This window comes from Sturnus vulgaris, chromosome 12 (genome assembly GCF_052056855.1).
Source record: "Sturnus vulgaris isolate bStuVul1 chromosome 12, bStuVul1.hap1, whole genome shotgun sequence".
Lineage (NCBI taxonomy): Eukaryota > Metazoa > Chordata > Aves > Passeriformes > Sturnidae > Sturnus > Sturnus vulgaris.
The window spans coordinates 1,510,071-1,524,927 of record NC_142254.1 but is presented as its reverse complement, the minus strand read 5'-3'; positions in this window follow the sequence as shown (position 1 = coordinate 1,524,927).

Sequence of the window (14,857 nt, the reverse complement as noted above, 5' to 3'; positions counted from 1 at the left end):
ACCTAAAGGCCTCCTGCTGCTTCTGCTGCACAAATCTGATTCCAGGGCTGTTTCAGAACACTTTTCCTGCACTGCCAATGCCATTAATGATAAATGATTGCAGCATCAAGTGGAGAAGACTCAGCCTCTGAGCCTTGACGGTGAGCTGCACAAAGGGAGCCAAACAGGCTGAGAGAGACAGAGATTCCTACCAGGAGCCAAGATTAGCCAAGGAGACACAGGATGTGGTATACACTCAAGGCAAAGCATGAGAGCAGGTACGAGCTGTACAGCCCTCAACATTCCTATCAGTCCAGCGCTTTCAAGAGAAGGAAACTCCTTTGGGATAGATACCATCAATGCATTGCCAAAATCAGGCGAGAATTCCCTGCACAGGAAGATTTCCACCATCTTGCAGGACAAAGGCGCTGAGACATTTTCTTCTGGATGTGCTGCAGCAGATAACTTGCTTTGCTGTACACTATGGGAATGACACCACTCTCCTCTCTCAGCACAGTCTTAAAGCTCCATGTCCCAGCACTTACCTTGTCCTTATTTACGAGAGACAATACCATTTCAGAGACCTCCTGAGTGACGAAGTTCTCAAATACCAGCTCTGGTGGGGAAACCTGGAACAAGCTCTGTTTCTGGTGAACTGATGGCAACTGGAGAGGCAAGAGAGAGCAGGGAGAGGTTCAGCTGCTGGGAAGAAGGTTGATGAAGGAGACTTTTACACTGAGCCCCAGTGAAGTACAGACTCTGGGTGAGCACGTCTGCCCAGGCCACACTGGGGAAACAGTAGCTTACCCACCTCAGCTCTGAGCTGATCATGAGCTGCTGGGCCACACAGAGCAGGCTCAAGCCAAGCTGCTCTTTTGGCATGTATTTCTGCAGGTTTCCTCTCCAGAATGGCAGGCAGCACTTACCTTAAGCACATCTCTGTGCCCACGGAGTCACAGAGCTCTGGGGCACTGACTGAGCACTCATGGAGTAAGTAAAACCCATGAATTTACATCAGACTCCATGGGAAACAATTTTGGGATGTCCTTACTCTAAGAAACTGAGGCCCACATAACTACAAATATCTTTTTTGATCTAGAACTTAGACATCAGTAAAAAGAGAACAGTACCAGAGGAGGTGTGGGAGATGAGGTGATATTTTGCTGAAGCCAAATGTTACTAAGTGAAGGAGTGAAAGTTGTTGGTTCTATGTGTTTGGGTTTGTTCTGGTTGTTTTGTTGCATGTTGCTGAGCTGGGAGAGGGATGGGGTTGAAGACCTGACTAAAAAGATGCAGGATGAGAGGGGAGGGGGCAGGAAAGTTGGCGGTCGGGAGAGAATTTGAGTTCCCGAGTACCCATCCAATGGCAAAGGGGACAGGGACCACTCTAGCCAGGTATAAAGGGATAGAAAGATTGGAGGGTGTGTTTGTTTGTCTGGGGTGGGAGCAAGAGATGCCTGGCTCAGCTGAATCGTTACTAATAAACAGTTTTCTTTTGCTTCGATGATTTTGTCCCCTATACTTGTATTTAAATGTTAGTGCGTTTCTAACAGAGGTAAAGGCAAACATAAAGTAACACAGAAGTTGGGAAAAAGACAAATGAGGTGAATGCTGAATGAGGATAAGGTTCAGTTCTTTTAGCAGCAACTCGGGTAAGAGTAGAGTTGCTATCTCCTTTTTCCATGAGCTTTAAATGGGTGCTTTCTTGTAACCTAGTATTGCTATCTTATTTGATACGATTGTAGAGGCACGTCTGGAAGGACACAACAGCAAATGCTTCTGGAGCAGACATTGCTTTGAGAAAACTCTCCCCTGCTTTGTCTGCTTTCTCCAGCCACACTGCTGTCAGTCCAGAGACACAAGCAGGTCTCCTGTGTGACCTCACGGGAGACTCAGTCTGCTGAAGGGAGTGGCTGCAGCACGCTTGTCCCTTAGTTGTGCCCCTCTCTGAGGTGTTCCTAAGGCCCCTCTCCAGGGCAATCCTTAACCAGTTTGTTACATGTCTCTTACTGCCAATTTCCTGCTCAACAGCCCACCTCAGTCACCTACCCATTTCGTCTGTGCTTTATACTGAGCCAGTCCTGCAAGAAAAGCAGCTTTAGACACACCTCTAAGTAGGCTCTGATCCAGATAAAGCACATCCATTCCCCTCTGCCCAGGGCAAATCCCCTGTACATCTGGCAGCCTGCAAAATCTAACATCCCATCAGAGTCCCTACACATTGTTCCAACCCAAGGCGTTAATGCAATTAGTTTTGTTAAATCTGAAGGAATTACTGCAGGTCCTCGGCCTTCAAAGGCCAATGCTGCCACTCTGGAGGGAATCCTATGACCCCAAGCTCTTGATGGTGACCACACCAAAGCAAGAGGTGGCTATTTCAGCAGGAGAATGGCAAATGGTAATTTTGTGCCTTTGTGTCCCCAGCCTTCCCCCTGTTGTTTTAGCAATGGCAGCTACACTCCAACAAATCCCAGCAGCTTCAGCAGAGGTTATTTGTGTTGGCTTAGTGCAGATCAGGACTCCAAGTCCACCACCACCAGCAGTTTGCAATGACAACAGGACCTAGACACTGAGGTATTTTGCTGGAGGCAAGCCTGTCAAAAGCACACGCCCTCTTCAAACTTCACATCAAACAGAAAAGAAAAGAACAGGAAAAGGCTACCTTTTGACTAGTTCCACTCATGGGTAGAAATGGGCCAATTCTGGGCAGAAAACTCGCCCCATTGCTGGCCTTCTTCTTCACATTGAGAAACTTCTCCCTCAGGAATCTGGAGGGAAGCAGCTGAAAGGCAAAAAAAACCCAGCTAGAGCCTCAGAGATGCGCTTGTTCAGAAAAGCTTTACTTGAACAAGTGGCACTGGTGAATAATTTGTGATCACATCGTCTAGGACAGTTCCAGAAGCCCTGGAAGTTACCTGCTGAAATACTTAGCATCAGTAAACTAATAATACAGAGTGCAACACACATACTCCAACCACATGGCTCTGTGCCATTAGCTTCTGCGTGATTTGATGTGACATATTTGGGGATTTCTGCTCTTTGGGCATTTGTTTCCTCTTTAGTTTCATTGGATTGAGGCAGTGACCTTTTCAGAGAGTGGGGAGGAGCTAGCTCTCAGAACTCCCCTAACTCCATCCCTGCACAACACTCAAAACTCACAGCGAGGAGAGAGCACTGCTGAGAGAGTCCAAGAGATGCATGAAAGCAAAGTTGGCCCAAGAGTGAGGTGCACAGGAAGGTGTCCAAGTTTTAGTTCTCTCTGTTAATTAGCATTTGTGTTCTCCTTCTTGGCTCACAGACCCCTCCACAGAAGAAACCAAAGGGATCTCCTTGACAGAGCCTCAGCAGTGGGGCATCTTCAGTCAAGTGAGCTGCAGCCAGCCAGGGAACCTTTGTGGCCCTGACTCCACTGCTGTCTGCAGGGCTGGATCTGTGCCCCACACAGGAGATGAGAGAGAGCAGCTGGTTTGGAACCTCTTCTAGCTGGGACCAGCCTTGTCTCTCAAGTCTTTGGGCAGAGTTTGAGCTTCCCCCCCACGTCACACACCCAAGGGCAGGTTGGTCAGAGCAGCACAGGTGAGTGTCCAGCCTGACAGGAGGAATTACTGTGACAAAGGGAAAGGGAGAGAAGCACATGCTGAGGGCTTCAGCTGTACATTGGTTTAACTTGGCTCCGGTGGCACAGCCAGGCAAGATGCTGGAGTGTCCCTGAAGCAGCACACGGTGTTCCCTAGTGCACCAGGACAGCCCCCACCCACAGGAGAACGGCACAAAGAGGTGGGGAGGGGTCTGCAGCTTCACAGTGCTGCTGGACAACAGGCAGGGCAGGGAGAGGAGGGACACGAGGGGAGTTTCCAGCCTTAACACGGCCCCAGTGGGTACTTACAGTAAAAGACTTCAGTCTTTCCCTGGACAAAAGACGAGGTGTCGATGACTTCTCCGGGAATGCAGAAGCCATTTTGGTGGGAGGATGTCACAGATGAGTGACAATTCCTCAACAAAACTGGAAGGAGCAACAATGGAACTCTGAAAATCCAGAACCCAATTCATGGCAGACTCAAGGGATATACTGGTGCTACAAATTTTAAATTCTTTGAAAGTAGCTAAGTGCTTGTTTGGCGTAAGCAGCCAGTGTCCTAAGGCGTCTAGTTGGACTTTCTTTGAACTATATGGCTACGTTTTGCAATTCCAAGATGGATCATACTGAAACCCGGAGCTAAAAATCTGAACATTAATAATAGTTAGAACAGACAAAGCTGTAGTTTAAATATTACTTTAAAATAGCTTGAGTTGACCTCCTCTTCTTTAGGCTAAACAACCTCTACTCTCTTAGCTGCTCCTCACAAGACTTGAGAGACTGGAATGTTACAGCTAATGGTTTAAATATTGTTAGAAAGGACTTTCTGCCCATTGTGAAAAAACTGTATAATGAAGCTGTGACCACCAAAGCCCACCCCTCCCTGAAAATGCCTCCTGACTGGAAGTTTGGACTGTGAGTTAAGCCACCTAAGGGAACTTGAGACAAGATAAAGGGGACTCTGTTGTCCTATTCTCTCAGGTCTGGGGAGAAGTAAACAAGGCTGAGGGAGAAAAATGTATCCACAACAAAGCCAAACCCAGCAGCTGTCCTGAAAATTAGCCCTGTCTGGGTTCAGGCTGAGCAAATCATAGGCACAGACTCATCTGCTGAGGCCAGCTTTGCACACAAACCTCCCATCAACAGAGGGAGAAGGAGGAAATTTTGGGGGTATGGCATAACCTCTGGTAATAGGCAGTGGACACCCATCCTCCCTCCCACAAACTGGCTCAGCTCTAAAACTGCCCAGCCCAGAAGGCCCCATCCAGGGGATTCCCATGAGGGGCAGCTGAGGAGGTGTCATAACCCATCAAAGTGCCCCCAGACCCATGCCTGAGGCCTTGAACCAGATGACTGCATGGGATGCAAAGTAACACAACAGATCTGAAAATACAGAACCCAATTCATGGCAGACTCAAAGGATGTACTGGTGCTAAAGATTTTCTATTATTTGAAAGTAACAAGAGACAATCTTGTCCCACCTCAGGGAGGCAATGGTTATAATTTCTATTTAATCATCTCTGTCACTCTCTTTCTCCCTCCCCTTCCCAACCCCCCCTTCTCCCACTCCTCCTTTTTCTATTTATTTTTCTCTCTCTCTTCCTCACATTTACTGTTACATAAAATCCTGACTTTTGACTTTGGCAAATGGTCTCGTTTGCACCTTAATTCAGAGGCATCTCCCTAATAATTTTGGTAACCAGATCATAACAACCCGCTGAAACTTGAACAGAACTCATTCATCTTTAAGCAGGTAAGTAATCACTAGAGGGAAAAACGTATAGACGAATATATTTAGGAAATGTTGCTTTTCTTCAGTGAAAAAAAAGCCCCATCAGTAGACCATCTATTGTACATCCACTCAGCTGTACATGCCACTGAACTGCTGCACCCGAAGACTGGCATTATTCACATCCTGTATTTCCCTCTGGCATTCTCTTCAGAGCACAGATGTGACAAAACCAAAAAGTACAACGTTAGTCAACCTTTACCTTCAAACCTAATTCGGGATTCGCTTGCAGAGACCAATGCTCTGCGAGATCAGGACCCGCTCACAGAGCCCAATACTCTGCGAGCTCAGGACCCGCTCGCAGAGCCCAATGCTCTGCGAGCTCAGGACAAGCCCGCAGAGACCAATGCTCTGCGAGCTCAGGACAAGCCCGCAGAGACCAATGCTCTGCGAGCTCAGGACTCACAGAGACCAATGCTCTGAGAACAATTCGCTTGGCGACTGGCGCAGTGTAGCCGTCCGCACACGCTCAGGCTGCCAACAGCGGGCCAGGAGCGCGTTCTGCGGGAGCTGAGGCCGCAAAGCCGTCACAGACGGTGGGGCCGCGTTCGCGGTTACCGGGCAACCACGGCACCCGACAGGCGGGCCGGGGCCGGGCCGGGGCCCGAGGGCGGTGGAGCTGGGCGGGCCTTGGTCTCTCCTTCGGTCCCGTCTCCGTCCGCTCCCGATCCCGCCTCGTTCCCCCCTCGCTCTCGCCTTGTTCTCCCTTCGATCCTGCCTCGTTTCCGCCTCAGTCCACCCTCGATCCCTCCTCCTTCCCCCTTCAGTGCCCCCTCGATCGTGAAAGTGGGAATCAGCGAACTGCAGATCCTGGACTCCCTTCAAGACCCAATAAACTTTCCCTCAGATTTCCGTACAAAGACGGGTCCTTTGTCTCTTTCGTCAGACAGTTTTTGTTTTTAGCAAGCGTGCTCCGGGCTCCGAAAGCACAGGTCGCTCCCAGAGAGACCCATTGAAGTGCACCGCTTCAAGGGGTGCCCAGACAAGTACAGGAAGAGTCTCTGTGAGCGACTCCTGGGACAAATTGGCTGCACCATTGTCCCAGGAAAGAAGACGCCTTTGGCTCAGCCACAACCCTTCAGCGAGACCGGACTTATATCAGGGCTCGCTGAAGGGAGAGTTGGCACCCTCCAAGCGGCATGAGGACCAGTTTTGGCTGACGACGCCCACGGGACATTTTTCGAGACCTGTACCCGGACCCGCCGGAGAGGGAGTTGGTGGGCAGGCGCCTGGGGTTCAGGATTGTTGGGATTGTTTTGTCCTGTGAGTGGGAATCCCTTTTGATCAGGGACAGTCATGGGAGGTGCTCTTACTAGGGCTGACAAGGATGTATACGTTCGGGTTAGGCAAGTTCTGAGGGGAAATACGTTCGTAAGGGGAGCTTAAAATGTTTTGTTCATTGGTTGTTTAAAGAGCAAAGAGGAAGGGGAAATACAGGTTGTATAAGCTCTGCTGTTGCCTGATACTGCTGCTTAAATTTAGGGATATTGAGCCTTTACGATTTTTATCCTCCCCTCTTTAGTCTTTCCTTTTCTTATATACCACAAGACACTAGGCTGTGTTATGAATGATGTTCTATTTTTCCAATTTATCAAGCAACAAGATTAAATTTAATAGTAAGTTTTTAATAGTAACAAAATGAATGCAATCAAAGTATTGGAGATGACAAAGTACTGGAGATTAAACAATCAAAATGCACATATTTAAGATTCTACTAAATTTGGCAGTAAGTAATTTAGTATAATTGAGGTCCGTATAAAGCATAAGCAAAACCGACCGGGGAGGAGCCCCCCTCCGACCGGGGGTACGGGGAGTGGCTCGCCATTCCTCACGTACCCAAAGCATCCAGGCTAACAATCCCACTTATATACTGTAGGCTACAGAAGTTTCTAGAAAACTCCTCCTAGTTTCTATTCCTAAAATCTACGCCACTATGTTGTATGGTGCATGCTCTACTAATAGGTTAGGGGGTCTCTCATCCTTTTGAGGGTCTTATTTCCGATGAAGGCTCATCATCTTCATCAGTGACCGAGGTGTGACCCGCAGGTAGCGCAGGCGCACTATGTGACTGAGCAGATGTTTTCCATAACAAGACTTTAATTGAGTCCCATGCTTGGAATCATCCCATTTTGGCCCATTTCAAGGTCAAAACTTTCTAGATGCTGCTTGTCAGACCTACGTCCTTCTACTATTCTTGTTTGACTTTCTTCCAACATCCTTCTTCGACTTCCGACATCTGGAAGATGTCCTTTGCCCTGTCTCACCCATCTCCCCCCTCACTCTGTAATAATTGTCTTTCTATTGGTCTAAATACAATTTTGTTAATATAGTTACAACTTAATTAGCACGAATCACATTTATCACAGCTGTATAGTTTCCATCCTACATGCATACTATGCTTGTCTTACAGGCTTGCAAACCCCAATGCTATGTTATTGAAGCCAGAGAAGGAGTGATCCCCACTAGGGATGAGGTTCCTGTGACAAGCACAGCAACCCTGGATGACACTGGGCTTCTTGCTGACACTATCCAGCTGTTCACTGGGAATAGCCTTTGGACTACATTTGTGTCGGTGGCTGTGGGCACTGGCACCACAATTGTCATAGACAAACCATTCGTCCCAGAGCTCAGCTTGGGATACCAGTTCAGGCAGGAGATCTCCCCAGCTCTCCTCCTGTCTCAACAAGGAGCAGTTTTGCTGTAGTTCTTCAAGAAAAAATCTTCTTCAGTGTTCAAAGCCCTGACTCCTTCCCTGAAGGCAGAGATTCCTTTAGAAACCTGTGATGGCCACTTGAGAGTTGTTAGATACCCTCAAAAGCCACTGAAAGGGAAACCAGTTGCTAAATGGCCACTGAATTGTCTTGATTCCTAATACATTTATGTCCTGACTTGATCAAGGAATGCTCTCGCAGGCTTCCTCAGAACATGAGGTTCCCAAAATGGCGCCCGGATGAGGCGGTCCCTCGGTGTGGCTGAGGGACTGAGGGAAGATGGCATCACACCCTTCCCTTCCAAAATGGTGCCTCCCAGGCAAGCAGGGGCCCCGGGAGCAAAGAGACAGGAGGGTGACAACCCCCACCAGGAAGGCAGGAGCCCACAGAGCACTTCCAGAGGCAGATGGAAACTTGCTGGTTTGTGTGGGCTCAGCAGCGCCGCTGCCGCCACTTGCTCCTGCTGTTCGTGGGCTCTGCTGCTGCCCTGCTCTGCCCAGCACCTCGCTCGGCACAGATTGCAAAGTTCACTTTGAAACAGTTTCTAATTGCAAATGGCTACAAGTGCAAAAGTTTCTACAAATGGCTACCAGTCAAAACCAAAGGTGCTGCGAACAGGAGAGGCCCTGCTCCCCTGCTTTCCTGTCCTGGAGCTGGCAGACGATTTTTACCAGCTTGCTGGGATCATCCAGAAAGTGCCTCCGAGCTGGCTTTTAGAAATGCCTGCAATCATACCCCCACACACAAGGTGTGCAGGATCTCAAAGATTCAGTAAAACTTTTGGGCACAGATTAATACAAAATACTGTAACAGTATGAATCACCCCAGAACAAACAGTTTGCAGGAAAACACCAAGTCCCGTTAGCCTGGGCTGGAAAATGCTGCATTACCATTATAAGCATGTTTCTCTTTGCAATAATGACATCAGAAGGGCAGCTTATCAAACACTGTTTCTGATCCACATTAAAAGTTGGAAATGAAGACAGTGTCCAAACTATTACCACCTCAGATTGCTCATTGGGAGCAAGCTGATGTGATAATTGATAAAAGATTCGTGTTAATCACAAAAGCATTGGGTTTTGCATAAACCAGAATACTGAGTTCTGAAGTGAAGCATGGACACTAGATAAAGGAAATTATATGATAAAATAATTCTTTTTAAAATCACCTTGTTATGTTATATTGTGTTGTATTATGTTACATTATATTATGTTATATTATATTTTCCAAATAAGTTATATCGGCTACCAGGTTGCAAAATCAGACTTCCCAATAGCCCTTCCTGCCTTTGTCTGATCAATACAGCCTATCCCAAAAACCAGACTCCCAGAATTTCTGTAGTAATTATCTCAAGGACCAGATGGCTATCTGTGACTGATTATCAGCCAAAAGCTTTGTGAATTTGTGTATGGATATTTATTCAACAACCACTGCTTATGACAACAAAAACCCAAAAATTATTGATTACAACAAGAAACCACAGTATAAGAAGAGGCTGCAAACCAAGGTTTGGTGGAGTGTGGAGTGGGCGGTGACCCCTCACGTTACCCAGCGCTGCTTGCTCTTTCTATATCAAATAAAACAATCTAAATTTTGCTGAATATCGAGACTTTTGTCTCTCATTTATAACACTGATGACCAGGGAAATAGCTACTCCCATACTATTCTCCATCGTCTATTCTAGGCTCCTTCCCTGTATTTGTTGGTTCAAAGTAACAAACAGGGGCCACCATTTCCAATGGCTCTCCTGGAATGTGGAACGTCACAGCCCATCTGAGGAGGAGGGCCAGAGAGTCTCAGCCCTCAGTAGCCCCAAGGCCGAAGATGATTGCCAGAGCCCCAAAAGTACCAACACCGTGTTTGGGCTGGAGCCACCGTCGATGGAGCTGCAGCCAGGCGAGTCTGTGGACATGGTGCTGCGAGGCTTCTCCCGCATCACACAGGTGAGGTTCCCACCAAGGGCTGGGCCTGGGGAACCATCAGATCCCCTCCCCTGCGCTTGTTCCACAGTGCCTTGATATTTGCCTGGGAAAATGACATGGGGCCTTCCAGAAACTGGTTTAAGGTCACACGTTTCTGTGGCAGCACCAATTGCTTTCCTCGCTGGCCATCATCAGACCAGCTAAGGCTTTATTGTGATTCCACAGCTACCAAAACCCAGTGCAGTTCCCAAAGTAGGGGTGGAAGAAAATACTGCTCTTTTGGGGCAAACAGTGTTCCATGCTTAGGCAGCAAAGAAGGGCAGAGAAATAAGTTACACTTAGACTAGGAGCCCAAAAAGAAAGTGAATCAAACAAGTGCCAAGTGATTTATCTGGGGTAAGCACGGAGTAAAACACAAGCCATGTGAAGGGAGGGAGTTTCTCACAAGTGCCTTTTGTGGTTATTGGGGTGCTGTGTTACAGACAACTGAGTGTAGAATAAATAAGCTGCATCACAGGAAGAAAAGGGGGCAGTGACTGTAACTCTGAGGCAAGAATAGGGCTTGTGGTGGGAGGTGGGTGCTGAGCCAATGCAGGGCATTTGCTGGATGCCCTGCCACCACCCACCGGTGACAAGTGGCTCTTGCATGCAGGAGATGCAGGATTATGTGATGTGTGCAGCTGCCATTGGATCAGCCAGCAGGAGAGAGAAGATAATAGAAACAACCATTGCCTGCAAGTTTGTTGATCCTTCTATAGAATTATCAGCCAGACAATTCTCTTTCCGGGTGGAGAAGGTAAGTCTCTGGATTGCATCCTGACATTTCACAGCATGGCTGAGGGTGGTGTGTGCTTGTGTTAAAGCCCCTCTTTAGCTTTCCTGAGGCACTTTGTGAAGTGAGTGAAGGTGCTTGTAGAGATGAGACTGGTATTTAACATTCCCAACATAAAATTGCAGTTACAGCTGCACTGCCAAGGGAGAGAGAGAAAGGCCAGTTTCTCTGCTCACTGTAAAGGGAGGTTTATGAGGATCCTCCAGGGCACGATGATGTCTGTACACCGATGCTGTAGGGAAGCTGGAAAAAATGGAGATTCCTGTGAATTCCTCAGGCTGACAAGGAAAAAAACCCATCATCTCCTGTGTCTCTTTGTCTTTCTTTGCTGTTGGCATAGGTGCTTTATGGTATAGCTATATGGTATAGATCTGTGCATTTCCTGAAGCCTCACCTGCTTCAAAGAACCCCCAGACATCCTGCAGCTGCAGTGATGATAACACTGAGGCAGAGCAGGTGCCCTTTGGCTGCCTCCTCTCAGGGGCCTGTTCCCTCATGTGTACATGGGAGTGTTTCTCTGTCCCCCTGAGCATCCTGTGGGTTTCTAAACATGAAAAGCATCTGGTATAAAGAAAAATATCCTGGAAGGGTAGAAACAAATAGAAAGGGTAAATAGTGATGTATGCACTTCTGGGGCTGAAAAATGTGAGATTCAGCAGAAGCAGAAGGAGGTCTGTGGCTAGTTGAGGTTGTTTTTCCTTGTCTCCTGTTCCCATAGAAACCCAGTGATGTCCTGGCTCTGCAGTACAAGCCTTTGGCTTTAAAAAACACCTGCTCCCTGCCACTCAACCTTGCACTGGACTTGAAGCAACCCTTTCTGGTCTGTGATGTGGACCAGCAGCCCCTCCCAGATGGCCAGGTGAGCAGCCCTGGACTCCTCCAGTGGGGTCTGAAGAGGAGCAATGTGGTGGAGCCTTTCTGTGGGAAGGTTCTTGAGTCAAGAAATTTATTCTGTAGCATCAGTAGTGGCCTGGCCTGAGCTGCAGCAGCAAAGCTGCTGAAGGAATCAAAATCTTATCTGAATTGAGAAGATCCATCCTGGCTTTAAGGCACAAGGAAAAGGAGCAGGCAACTAGGTCTGGGCCAGCCGTGCAGTAAAGGTGTCTCCTGGAAAGCATCCCAGCTCTCCAGCAGCCACCCCCTTGTATTGCTGCTGAGCACAGGAACAAGGGCCTGAGGGAATCCTGGACTAGACTGTGGTGCCTGCAGTCAGACCCTTGCTGTGGAGAAATGATTGATGAACCGAGGAGCCCATGCTGGGGTCACACTTCAAGCATTTACTGTTTCAAGCTGTCAGACCTTGGGACATCATCCCACAGGTGATTAATTACTGTTCATCTCCTTGCAGCCTGTGACACAGGATGTAGGGCAGACCTGTCATCTCTACATCACATTTGACCCAGCTAATGAACTGGATTTTAATAGCTGGAGGGACAAGAAGGTTCTGAAGATAAACATGGCCAACGGCCATCCTTATGTGGAGCATATCAGCCTTCAGGGAGAAGTCCACTTCCCCAATCTCCAAATCCATCCCAGCAGCCTGGAGTTTGGCTGCATCCTGGCTGGCACTGAAGAAGTGCGTTCTCTGCAGATGACCAACTGCAGCTCACTGCCTGTCCAGTACCACTGGTCATTCCCTTTGCACAGCCAGGTGAACAGGTTGAGGTATGTGCACCTTTGCCCTCTCCTTGAAACTCTCCTTCCTGTTGTCCTGTTTGTACTTTGCAAAGAACAAAGCTGATTGTGCACTGTACTGCAACAGTGGATAACAACTGGACATAGCCAGTAGGATAACTGGCTTTTCAAACTTATTCTTAGTATTCATTGAATTCTCATCCTTCTCTACAATGCAGCTCTGCTATAAACTTCTGATACATGTTTTCACAAGCTTCTAACAAGTTAGTCTGAATCTATAATTACTGAGACCAGATTGAGTCAAAATGCCAAGCGGGATGAGTCTTTCTCAAAGCCTGCAGTCACACAGAGTGAAGCAGTACATAAATCATCATGTGCATCCCCATACACATAACAGTCCAGTTACTGACAATACTACTTACAAAGGGAGATTCAACATGTGCAATAATTTTTTTACTTTTGCTACAATTTGCCTAAAAATAAGCTTCAAATAACATCTTGAACGTGTTTAAATTTAGGGATGGCATTACTACACCCTAAAAACTTCTAAGGGTACCCGGTTGTTTTGGTTTGAAAGACAGGTGTCTGCCAAGAAAGGCAGGAGCCTCTTTCTAAAATGGAGAATGTAAATCCCCTCCCTCCAAATCATTATAATTTTGAAATTGAGAGGCTATCAGGCAAAGATATGGGAATAACAGTTCTGTACTAGGAAACTTAAAATAGAAATACAGTATTACAAAGAACAAACCCAAAACCACTGACACAGGCAGAATACAACCTGACACCCCATCAGTCAGGTGTTGGTAGCAGTGCCATTAAATGGTGGCTGCAGTCCTCCTGCAGTGACAGATGTGGTTCAGTTGAAGCAGTGCTCCTGTAGAAGGGTGCAGTTTTCCTCCAAAGGTCCAGTGATGATGTGGAAAGGTCCGATTTTCCTCTGGAATCCAGTGGAAAAAGGCTGCCTTGATGTTTCAGATCTCAGTTTTTATCTAGGTAGGAAAGGCTTGGCTCCTCCCCCTGGCTGGAGCATCTCCCAATGAGATGATGTAATTTTATCAGTCATTAAGTGGGAGTCAATAGGATGATGTAATTTTATCAGTCATTAAGTGGGAGTCAATAGGATGATGTAATTTTATTAGTCATTCAGTGGGACTCAATGGCCCATTAACAGACGATATCGTCCTGGAGGAAGGATGGGTTGTGGAGAAGATAAGGATGACTGCCCCACCTGGTTTTAACAGATGGCCCATTAGCAGAGAATATCTCCCACAGAGCTAAGAATCACTGCCCCACCTGCTTTCAACAGATGGTGATAGAATACATACTTTTGGTCACTTCCTGTATTGCAACCCTAGACACTGGTGCTGGTGCAGTAGTACAAGAGAGCTGTAAGTGTGTATTACTAGTTGGTATTCATATTAGGTAAAAATGGCTCAACTCAGCTCTACAAAGCAGGAAACAAGTCCTGGAGAGTTGAAATGAAGGAGTTGGGACATTGTAACCAGTCTGCTTTTTTGTGAGAGATGCTCTTAAGTAGTAGTGGTAGTAATGTACTCATATCATGTAACTTTGCTCCTTGTGATCTATTATCCACCTCTGACCTTTTCTTTTCTTCATTTCTTCAGTTGAGTGCCAAAAGGATACACAGAAGTTCAATGCTACTACCAAAATAATATGTATTTTTTTCAAAGTCAAAAATACTCAGAGCTTTTATAAAACACAACAGAAGTGTTGGAATGTAGAAACAATAGAAGATATTGACCAATATTTTTACATTATACTACATCAGCCAAACAAATGGATAGTAGGGCTTGAGGAAAAAGGATGTAAATGACCTTTTGTTAAAAAGGCTTGTTTTGGTCTCTAAGTGATAACTGTCGTCATCATGACGTAAATACTTCACAATCTATTTCAATTTTCCTAAGTTGTAGTATTTCGTGACCAGCTACAATTTATTTCATTTCTGTTGTACCCATCACTGACTTATCTGAGCACAATCTCCGGACAAGACAAGTGGTAAAGTAGCAAAGGGCTGTATAACTGAGCAGCCAACAGGATAAGTCATATTGGCATATATTGGCTTTGCAAAATCCTCTGTGAGCGCTTTCGTTTCTTCTCCTCTTTGGTGTAAAATGCAACACATTTTCATTTCTTCTGATGACTCACCTCTGGAAGAAAAAGGCAGTAGCTGTTTTCGGCAGGGTAAGTTGCATTTACAAATTGGCTGACGTCGTTGGCAGCAGAACTGCATTTTTTCTTATAAAAGCTGCTCATCAGCTTGAGTGGGGAGAAGGTGCAAAAAGGTGAGAGAGGCTGATGGAGCTCTGATGGTCTGAGGATCCAATGGTGCAAAGAGCTGGAAGGTGAAATACCATCTCTTGAGTTCAGGGTCATTAGGGAAAAGGAATGTGT